Here is a 12,352-nt window from a genome sequence, read left to right as displayed (position 1 = left end):
CCGTATATGTAATTCTGCAACATGGAAGAACAAAAGACAAACGGGAAGTGGACGAAATGTAAACAACATGACAAAGGAAAATAAATTTAAGAAACCGTTTCAGAACAATGATGATGTGAACAGGAATGACGATGCACGCAAAATCAATTGCACCCAGCAATACATCTTGTAAACCTAGAAATCAATCGGTATCAAAACCAGAAAGGAGCAAAAAAATTGCATCCTATACGGAAGACCAAAAAACCCGCGCTAAGTGAGCTTTGTTGTGGACAAACATCGTGGATTCTCCCGTTTCCTCCCAACTTCTTTATTCTACCATTTCATTCATTTCTCATTATCACAGTCTCTTTTAGCCTAGCCGGCATAACCATGAGACGTAAAACTTAAAGGTTGCCATTGAGGTGACGAGCAGCAATTTCCCACCAAGTTGCTCAGTCCACGGAGCTGGCTGCCATAATTTTAGAAAATAAAATGAAATCTTTGAGTTTTACGTCCCACGGTTATGCCGGTTAGGCTAAAGGAAGTGGTAATGATGAGTAATGAATGAAATGGTGGAATGAAGAAAGCGGGAGGAAACGGGAGAACCCAGAGAAAACCCACGGACACGGTGTTTGTCCACCACAAATTTCACTTGGCCATAATTTTAGATTCTCAACCGAGTGAATACCAATCAATTACCCGGACAATGGATCTCGAAGTTCAAACACCTTTTGTACTACTGGCCTACTACAAATGTATGGTGCATGATATAAATAACATTTGGAAATCAGATTCTCCACTAAGCTACTAATGGGATGTTGCCTAAAAAATACCAGATCGTCAGTCTCTATAGATCACTCTTGCTAATATCTTCGTTAAATCTATCATTTCTACGTTTCAGTATTTGATTACTGTGCAAGTTTGCTATTATAAGCTTTTTTCCAACCCTGAAATTCATTCTTAGAGTTCTTTTTTCTAATAAGTGAATACGTACTATTTCTTTATGCTAGCACTTGTATGAATATTTAGGTGAAGTTCTGTAGGTGGCAAACCTAACGAGGCTGAAATGGACTGGTTGAGTAACATGACTATTTGCGGTGCATATGCCGGAAAATCTGTTTTTTCCCTCACAGAATACGCGAAACAATCGTGAAATGTTCGAATGCTAACGTTTCACAAGGCTCGACTTCGAGGACAATGCTTGATTTTAACACCACACTTAGCCATAGCTTCCTTGAACTTCTTGCAAGTAAATTGTGCACCGCTGTAAATAACTACTGAAGAAACTAACGCTAAATGCATGAAATAATTTTAGGCATTTGATTATATAAGTACTCCTGGCAACTTGTGGATAGTATGTCTGTATATGCGTATAAACATCAAGGACGGTTAAAGGAAACTTTTCCCCTTTAGGTCATCGAGGCGGACGTCCATATAAATCACATTATTTGAACTCGTCCTTCCGCGCTTCTGTGACTGATTGCATAGAAGAGACAATGGGTATCTTGTGCGATTTTGTTCTCAATACATACTTGGCAGTCCCGTATGTGATTACGTGTATCTTGATGCATGAAAGGCCAATGAAATGCTTAGAAATTAACGACAAGCATTTGTCCTTGCAAAAATTACCCATTTCATTATGATACTTCTTTAGTATGCTGGGAAGGTGCTTCATTGGCACGCAAATGCACGAACGATTTGGAAAATGAAAATAGCAAATCTGTAATATCCTGTTCTCTATTTGATACAAATCTCTCTGTTTTCTACTACCAGGGGTAAAAATAAAATCAGAACTGCTATTTTGTCTATTATCATTAGAATTCCTTTCTAGATATTAAAAAAAAAAGAAATGAAATCTTTGAGTTTTACGTCCCATGGTTATGCCGGGTAGGCTAAAAGAGACGGTGACGATGAGAAATGAATTAAATGGTGGAATGAAAGTGGGAGGAAACGGGAGAACCACGAGGAAACCCACGCACACGGTGTTTGTCCACAACAAAGTTTACTTGGCGGGAGCTGGAATTGAACTCGGAACCCCATGCACCAGAGGTGAACGCTCTTCCACTGAGCCACCGCGGCCCCTTAGATAAGAAACAACTAAAGAAAAAATTAAAATGAAAGGAAATATTTGTTTAACGTCCCACGATCATGCTTGTTAGGCTACGGGAGACGATCATTGAAGCAAGTGAATGATGGCGGAAGAATTGGTGGAATCAGAAAGTGGGAGGAAACGGGAATACCTTGAGCACGATGTTGTCCACTAGAAACTTATTTGGATGGAACCAGGGACCCCACGCACCACAGGTAATCTCTACCACTGAGTCACCGTGGCCCTCTTCACAAATAACTACAGAGAACTGTGTGCCCGTGTTGTTATTTCGCGAATTCCTCTACTGAAATATCCGCCACATCAGTATGCGAAGTCTGTAGTGGGTGGGTTCGCAAAATTTTGTGTTCAGATAACGGGAAAACATGCGTCACGGCATCTGGAATTTGGCTTTTGACCCAGGAATAAATTCAATCTTGTAGCCAAAGCATTGTAACTGCAAAGACCAGCGTAACAATCTATTATTCCAATGGCGTATCTTCTGCAGATAAATGTGCTTGTTGTGAACAAATCTAATGACAAATGATTAACCTTCTAAATATGTTTCCTATTTGTCAACAGCATGGACTATACTGATAAACTACCAGTTCCCAGATTGTCTGGCAATATTAACAATCAAATAGCGTTCAGCTTACGTATTCTATTACACGCTCTTCCTCGCCATCATATTGATGAAGGACAACTCAAATCGCCCGTGGTTTTGCACCAGATTGTACATAGAAAACTACGAAAGTCAGGAAAGAAAAGCATCATGTCCTTGGTAACTTCCTTCTTCAGAACTGAAAGCGCACGATCATGTTCATGTGCCCATTACCACTTGCGTCAGGCTTTCAGTAACAGAAACAATAATCCAGTAATGGTAGAAAAACTGTCAATGAACCTTCAATACCAGAAAAAAAAAAATACCTAAAATATTTCCGAGTTCTTTCACGTTTATGGAGGAGGGCAAATTGGTAATAGCCTGCACATTCTGGGTCTTTGCGAAAATCCTTTGTTGAACTTAAAAATCCCCCAAAAAATTTGTTTCTGTCTCCCCCCCCCCCATCCGTAAGAAAATAAAAAAAAGAAAAAGTGAACATTTCAACAAGTCTCATCCCTGAAAATTTTATTCCTTCCAATAGCGTTTTTAAGTTACATAAATACTCTTCAGCATCTACGTATTTCACAAAGTAAATGTTTCAAGAATAACTGCAACGCATGATTTAGTTTAAGGAATTGGAACAATAAATGGTGCCTGTATCTTTTATTTTATTTTATTTTTTAATCTGACTTGATTTTTTGAGCTTCTTCTGTAGGCAGCTAAAAAATATTCAATGACTCTTCTATGAAATACAGCAGACTTTCCTGACTGTCGGCATATTTGAAGTTTTTCTCTGATTCATTTCACTTTCAATGACTTTCAAGGTCAACGTGAGCCATGTAATACGAGCAACACTACACTCTCATTTCCCCCTTTTTTTTCCCTTTCTTTCTTTTCTGATACACGTTTTAAATCGGAAAATCCCGTTTTTATCCACACTGTCCCACCATCAAATAATAAATAGAAAAAAGAAAGAGAAAGAGAGATTTACCTTTTTCGCGAGCAGTCATCTACCAATCACAAGAAAACTTTCTAACGTCTGTTCCACTTTGCTGTGTAATTGAAATTTTAGGCCGAAATGGGACTAGTTCCTTCACTTGGAGTTTATCACAAATTCCAAAGTTGAAAATGGTACCTGCAACAACATAATCACTTTATTTATTTTCTTACTTATACACACAAACAGAAGAAAATCTCGTTATACATACATATCCTAACTATACCTAGGTATATAAAACTACATGAACTCACTGACATAGAATAATGGGTACTTCCGCTTGGCGTGGAAAGTTGAATTTTGGTAAGATTGTAGCTTTTCGGGACTAACCCACAGGAAAATTCATTTTTTTTCTTTCTTTTTTTTTTTTTTTTTAAATTTTAGGATGAAGAAATTTTCCATGTTATTCCTTACATATAATCTTACGTTTTAGGTACTTGGAATGGAACTGGAATAAAAACTTGAAATTTGGCATGCTTGTACGGTTTCGTTAGCGTTACGTAAGTAAATTACCAAAACTAAAAATTTCCGACTTCAGTGGATTTTGTGGGCAATTGAAAAAACTTCCCATGTTATTTATATGACACATCTACACCAGAAAATTACTAGGCACTTCCTGTAGAGCTACAATGATTAAATCTGTTAAAGTTGTAGCCTTCCCAGACTAGACCACAGGAAACTATCCAAAAGTGAATATTTTTAGTTTTAAGGGGTACTTGGACCTATTATCTTATGTTTTAGGTGTTTAGAATCGAAAAAAAAAACACATGAAATTCGGTATGCATAAACAAAAATTCCTTCAAACTTATTTTTAAGGAAGCTTGGTGGCAGTCCAAATAAAACTCATATTGAACTTGACTTCGGTAGTATCGTAGGAACCTACGCAGACACAAACATGACTTAAGTTCTACTTGGTAGTATACAAAAGACGTGAACAAGTAGAAGTCAGCATTAAAAGAGGACTATGCGTATAGCAGGATATCCTAGGGGTGTTGTGGAAATACTACTAAGTTATATGAAAAAGAATCAAACTGTCTTGGCAGTATGCAAGAGGTCTGGTCTGGATTTCTTTTTTGAAAATTAGAAATAAAGAATAACCTTTGAAAATGAGAATCCAATATCATCTCATACAATAAGTCGATACCTGGTGCATGACAAAACAAAGGCTACTGTAAAAAGAAATTGCGGGTGATTAAGCAGAATATTAAGAAGCAAAGGCTGATACATATGAGATGCGAGGCCATATATATATATGTACACTAAAATGTACATCTACACTGATGAACAGACACACGACTGATTTTGAATCCCTTCAGCAGGAAGTAAGACAAGAGAGCAAGGTCAAAGAACAAAAACAAGTAAACCTGCGGGATCAACTCCACAAAAAGAATTTTGGTCACAGCTTCAAAATATTTCGTTTGGAGTGGTCAGGCGTAAGAGTGTGGCGAAGACCTTCCTTGACTGGCCCAGGACATCTACATTGAACGTGGTTTATCACGTTATTCGTGACACGAGACAATATAAGACCATACTAATGTCCACACTAAGTCATCTCAGGCCCTTTCTGAATTTATTTTGTATTTACCGCGTGTTAGTGGCGCGCCCATAAGAGTAAGTTTAGCATGAAACCACTGACTTGCAGAAGTTATTTTGTTAATTTATTTTATTTTTTACTTTTGTTTAGATGGAAATTATAGCCACAACACAAGCAAAATACCTTAACATACATCTATGCTCATACAAAAACGATAACACATTATTATTATATAAAGACATTCATTGTCCGAAGTCTAAGCATGCTTCTGTTCTCAAGAATTTTCCACACAAAATACACTGTATCAATACAAACCCAGGTTTGTTGGACTTGTTTTGCAAAATAAACTCATCGTTCACACAAGAAAATGAAAATACACTGCTCTGTTTCCACTAAGAAAAATTTACTGAGGAAGTTTGTGTTCATCGAAGTGCGTAATTTGTTTGACCAATTTATCCAATTTTTACAAAGCTATGTAGTTCCAATAGCTTTGAAGAACATTCCAGAGATCTTCAGTATTCGCTGCTAAGTGTTCACACCTATTCCGTTTGCTTGTAGTCCTAATAAATTTGTCTTTATTGGAAGTTGTTATTTCTGGATAACCAGTTTGTTTCAGTGCATTGTTTACACCAAATTTGTGACTATCTTTTAGAGTCCGACGTACTGCATTAACTGATGTCTGAAACTACTGAACGATTTTCCACAGACAATAGCTTTTCTTTCTCAAAATAAACACTTGAACACGTGATTCGGCACTTAATTCACCGTTTCTCTTCTGAATTTTATAGTGCTTGCACGTTATTCACACTATGTTACTGGTTGACGCGAGTGAAAATAACCCGGTTGAATACCACAGATTCGCTCCCAATTTTACTTATATACGACATGAGGAGCCGCGGTGGCTCACTGGTAGAGCGTTCACGTCTGGTACATGGGGTTTCTGGTTCGATCCCAGCCCGCGCCAAGTGCACTTTACGGTGGACAAACACTGTGTGTCGGGCTTTCCTCGGGGTTCTCCCGTTTCTCCCCACTTTCTTCGTTCCACCATTTCATTCATTTATCATCATCACCGTCTCCTTTAGCCTAGCCAGCATAACCGTGGGATGTAAAAATCGAAGATTTCATTTCATTTTCATATACGACACTATTCAATAGCGCACATACGCCACTGATGTCGTGGAAACGATGCATCAGCAGACAAAATATAACATTAGTTGTCTGTTCGTTAGTTCTGGTTACTGCAAAGCAGTTTTCCTTAATAAATGTGTCTCAATGTAAACAGAACCATGCAGTTTTTGTAAACGAAGCCAACAAACAGTGTTTTGTATACACACAATGTCTTTTGCAAATTCTGAAAAATCAGACTTTCGACAATGATATATATTTTTTAGTTTCCTTTTTATTTTAATATTTGTTAGCAAGCCTGATACTATACACAACACGCAGATGAAATTATTGGAAATTATTGATGCGGAATCATTGGAAATCGATTAACTATCAACCAGATATTTATCATTTGCCAAATAATTGAAAAGGAAGAAATAGAATGAAATGAATTCTTCAAGTCTTACGTCCCATGGTTATGCTGGCTAGGCTAAAGGACACGGTGATGAGAAATGAATGAAATGGTGGAATGAAGAAAGTGGGAGGAAACGGGAGAACCCCGGGAAAACCTACGCACACAGTGTTTGTCCACCAAAAAGTTCACTTGGTTTGAGCCGGGATCAAACCAGGGATCTCACTCACCAGAGGTGAACGCTCTACTACCGAGCCATCGTGGCCCGATAATCGAATAAAAACACAACACACAGCCCGTTACATCAATTATTTAATGATTTCAAGAAAGTCTACGACTTGTTAGGAGGGAAATATTCTTACCGAATTTTGGTACATGAAAAAAAAAAAAAAATAGTTAGATTACGATGTGTTTAAAGGAAACCCAAACTAAAGTCCAAGTAGGAAAATACCAATCTACATATTTTCACTCGAGAATAGCCTAAAACAACGAGATACGTTGTCGCCATTATTATTCAATTTTCTTCTGGAATACGCTATAAGGAAAACCAAAGACAGCAACCAGAGCTTAAGAGCTGAATAGCACTAACCATGTTATATCTTATGCTGATGTCAATCTGATACGAGATGACATGAGAACAATAGAAACAGTGCAGAGGTTTTCTAAAACGTCTACATGCACATGGGTTTAGAAGTAAATGCAGAAAAAAACTAAATACCCTAATACCGTTCGCCGCAACCGTAATACTGAAAATTATGGATAAAGTATCAAGTAATATTTTCGAAAAAGTGGATACTTTCAAATATTTAGGATCATTACAGAATAAAACAAGAACCACAGAGAAATTAAATCTCTACTAAAAGAAGGGAATTCGTGTTGTTATTCAGACCAGATTCTGATCATATTCGTGAATTCTCTTGAAGGATTCGAAGCTTAAAATACAGTAGGCCCCTACATAAAATTATAATTATGCCTGTTGCACAGTATGTTGTGAAACACACAGTCGTTTACTTTGAGGCAATTATTCAGACTGAAGGTATTTGAGAACAAAATCCTGAGGCAATTATTCGGACCCAAGAGAAATGGGAACAGGGAATGGTGGAAACTTCGTAACGTGGAACTGCATAATTTATACAGTTTATCTAACACTGTTAGGGTTATTAAGTGTAGGAAGCTCAGGTTCGGCAGATCATGTAGTCAGAATGCGAGAAAGTAGGAACGCTTTCAAACTTTTAACTGGAAACCAAAGTTGAAATATTAATAATAAGTTTGTTTTTTATTATTATTTTTTGAATTTCAATCACGTGTACTTGATTTTCTTAAAAACTGAATACAATTCAAGTAATATTCCTTCTTTAGCTGGTAAACTAAGGAGTTTCAACTTTCTTTTATTATGTGATGTTAGAATGAAAACGGAACTGGAGGTTTCCTGATACTTATGTTGTTTCTCTCCAAGGCATTTCTCACATGTGACCGTTACGCACTAGCAGTAACATTACTGTTCTCCCAAATGGGTGGTCATAGTGACCCTAAGAATTCACTTCACAGTGATTGGACGAAAGAAAGATAATTATGATAATTATCGTAATATTTCTTTTAAGACATGTTAATCAGAAGAAAAAAAAAACAGTGAACATGCACACCACATGTGAAATATGCTACCATTTTACAAACAGTCAAAATTTTAAAATTAACGGGTGTTTCACCCAAAAAGCCGTGATTTCTAGCGGCTACAAAATGTATTTAAATAATAATATAGTAATATATATATGTAAAACACAGCAAACAAAGTATAAATTTTGTTTTACAATATTTTTTTTTTTTTTTTAGGTTGCATAGTCCAATATAATAATGGCGGTCCGTTGACTTACGTTGCAGCAAAAGATCTCATTGGTTCATTGAATCACGCTCCCTTGTTGGTGTCCAACGACGATTCCAACTGGAGAATCATTGTGCATGGGCACAGTCCACCAAGTCCATATGGTGTTATGTTGATCAGTTCAATAAGAGTGGTAATGTTACAGGACTTCGAAGAGCGGGGGATCCAGACCAACTGTGCGTACAGAACAGCGTATTGCAGTAGTGCGAGCATCTGTTGTGAATAGCCCGACTAAAAAATCTCTGCAACGTTCGTCAGCAGAAAACGCAATGTCGTAACATCATGTTGGCCTATTCTGCGAAAAGACCTGCAAATGTTCCCCTACCAAATGTAAATGCTTCAAAAATTAACAGACATTGCAAAAAGAAGGCGTCTGCATTTTGCAAATAAGTTCAGTGCGTTAATTGCTGATGACTCAGACATTATTGAAAACTTGTGGTGTACAGACGAAGCTTACTTTTTTCTGGCAGGTGAAATAAACAAACAAAATGTAAGATTTTGGGAAACAAAAAATCCGCATGAAATGGTTGAATTACCTCTCCATCCGGAAGAGGTTTTGGTTTGCTGTGCTGTATCAAAACGTGGCATAACTGGACCTTTCTTCTTTGATGGCTATGTCACATCAGAAAATTATTTGGAAATGCTTGAGCATTACTTCTATCCCAATTTTCGTCGTAAAAAGTGTGCACTTCTTCGGCAATGATTAAAGCAGGCTGGAGCTAAACCGCATCCAACAGAACCTGTCCTTAATTTCCTTCACACAAAATTCAGAAAACATGTGATCTCTAATCGCTATCCATTGTTTTTTGGAACAAGCATAGAGTGACCTCCATACAGCCCAGATATTAAAACTTGTGATCTTTTATCGGATTACCCCAAACAGGAGGTATTCAAGCTTAACCCCGACCTTTAAATGAATTAAGAGAAAACATTGAGCAGTGTACGGCAGCAGTTAGTCACGTCACCCTTGACAAGGTGTTCGATAACATGTGCATCAGAGTCAGGGAAGTGTCCAGTCGTCAGGGTGAACACTTCCAACATGTGTTACATTAAACTTTTGTCCTTCACTTATCATATTCAGGGTTGGCAAAAACCATGGTTTTTATTGACAAAAACAAAAACAAAAAAAAAGTTTTTTTTTTTTTTTTTGTTTAAACCAGGTTTTTCTGGTTTAAATAATTTGCTCTATATATTCATATCATATATGGACAGAAATAAGTTTGTTTCGCCTTGATGTTATTATGCAACAACGGAGTTATGCTGGAAGGGGACACATAAGCTTAAAGCAGAATAAAAACCGCTTCTCGAGTAACATCCGAGAGAAATTGTCCTCCATTTGAACTCGGAACCAGGACTAATTGGCTACAAATGCGATACGTCTGCCGACTCACTCACGAAGGAATCCTGATAAGAATACGTTGTACTGATCTTTACATGCTTCTTAACATAACTGTTAAGAGTCATTTCAGAAGGACAAAACGATAAACAGTTGCACAAGTGAAACCATTATACAGAATTACATACGGACAATTTCAAAGTACTACGGAGTACAGAAGAACTAATTTAGTTCAAGTTAGTTTACAACGACTTTTATTGGTCCAAATTAAAGAAATACAACGACTTAATTTGCATATCAGTAAAAAAAAGTTAATAAAGATACGAATTATTTGAGTCCACTTTGGCTCAGACTCATTTATAGATAAATAGCTACCAAAGATACTTCTCATTTCACTAAATGCCTCTCATGGGGTCTGTATGACCCCTCTCCTACACAGACATACAAAAAGTACGGCACTTCGATGTATTTTATCAATAGTAAACATTGAAACGAAACAATATTTAGAATTATTCTTTGATTGCAATTACATAACAATAATAACTACAAAAAAATCATAAAACAAACATTTATAAACTTTATATATACATATAAAGTTGCTTTTGTAGTATAATCTTTTTGAGTAATGAATGGGGAATTTAGGTCTGAATATAATACGAATAGTATACGGGAGTGAAACGTGATAACCAACAAATGTGTGTTCATCAAGATTTTACAAACACTTACACTTTTACGAACATTTTTCGTTTTCTGGTTTAAACCAGTTGTTTTTTTTCTGAAAAAAAAACAGCTGGTTTAAACCACCTTGGTTTAAACCAGCCAACCCTGATCATATTATGTAAATTTTTCTTACTATGGTCATCAATAAGATACGTTGTTGTATTTCAAAATCACGGCTTTTTCACTGAAACACCCTGTACGTAGGTGCATGAGAGGATGATTCAAATTAACAAAACATTGGTTACTTAGCAATATATCCTCCGTGGGAAAACTAAATGTTTTCCAAACGTATCGGAACAACAAGGTACTTCCGTCTTCAGTGGCAAGGTAACATGGAGAAAAAAAAAAAAAAAATGGATGAGAGAAATATGGTATTGAAAAAGGAATGCATACGACCAGATACACACAACGTGAAAGATAGGTACTAAAAACCAACGTGTAGACCACAGTGGACGAGAAAAGAATGAGCTGAGTTCAAACGAGCGCGGTGTTTATGCTACGTCACTATTGCCAGATCCAAAATATGTACTAAGGATAGGTACTCAGATTATATCAATACTACCAGAATCCAGATTTAAAGCCGGTTTATATTTATGGATAAAGAATGTTTCTTCCCCCCTCCCCCCTTGTTTTTTTTTCCTTGAACTTATCACATTAACCTGTTTCATATTGTATGTTGTTTTAGGTGAAGTGACAATCACGACATACCCTCCTCTTATGACTCTTTTGATTGTCTAATGTGTTCTTTAATTCGAGTGTTAATATACTACGTTTGATTTAACCTATACATAAAGCGTCACATGCACACTGAGCCTGGTAAATACCTGACCTATTTAGTGGATCAAAAATAACTTTTAAAGCCGATGAAATGCTTTTCTAAGGAGATATTGGAAGCAGATATATTATGCTTTCCAAGAATACATTGAATTTTTATCGATAATTGTGGAAAGTACGAAATTCCTATCCAAGTATTCGTTTGTTTGGGAACAGTTGTTCCCAAAGAAACATTTCTCACTGTGGAAATTAGCTTGTTTACGTGGGAACTGAGATTGTACCTCTTCAGGAATTCTGTGAAGGCCATGACCGATATATGTTACATGTGTCATTTTTGGACACAATGCCTTTAAAACTTGCCCACCTGCCAACATACTGGAAGCTGCATTGTGAAAAGTATAAGGATATTATCTACCCTTTCCTTACCTGACCACAGAACACTTCAATATATATTGAAGTGTTCTGTGGCCAGGTTGCGAAAGGGTAAATATATAAACACTGGATGTAGATAATTCTTTCCCTGATTACAAACATAAATCATAAAATATTGTATAAAATATGACAGACAGACAAATACTTTTTTTTTTTTTTTATCTTGAATTGCATGTAACATTCAAATTTTTGTGTACATACTTACTGTTATTTTGTTTGTTACAGTCCAGTTACGTAGTAACAGCGGAATCGGACGCCATTTGCATAAACATGTACTAAAACCAGGAGAAAGTCGGGAAGATGGATCGGGTGTGATGGTCCCATAAACTGGCCTCCGTGATTACCGAACATAATACGACTGGATTTGTTCCTCTGACGTAATGTCAAGGACCGGGTTTAATCAACACCAGCGAACGACATCGCAAAATTACCAAAGTCATAACATCCATCCCCCACGTAATGTTGACCAACACATGGGTGAAAATGGAATATCGCCTT

The 12,352-nt window shown here is 36.8% G+C and overlaps 1 long non-coding RNA gene across 1 annotated transcript in view; it reads right to left on the bottom strand.

The window, feature by feature from the left end:
* LOC145674457 (uncharacterized) overlaps positions 1-12,352 on the bottom strand; it is a 129,804-nt gene that overhangs the window by 97,234 nt on the left and 20,218 nt on the right. Inside the window, exon 4 of the long non-coding RNA XR_014128939.1 lies at positions 3,658-3,801. This is a non-coding gene — a long non-coding RNA (uncharacterized LOC145674457). The remainder of the gene's footprint in view (positions 1-3,657; positions 3,802-12,352) is intronic.

The sequence above is a fragment of the Thermobia domestica genome, chromosome 17, assembly GCF_964235325.1.
Source record: "Thermobia domestica chromosome 17, izTheDome1.hap1.1, whole genome shotgun sequence".
Taxonomy (NCBI): domain Eukaryota; kingdom Metazoa; phylum Arthropoda; class Insecta; order Zygentoma; family Lepismatidae; genus Thermobia; species Thermobia domestica.
This window is presented reverse-complemented; position numbering and strand designations above follow the sequence as displayed.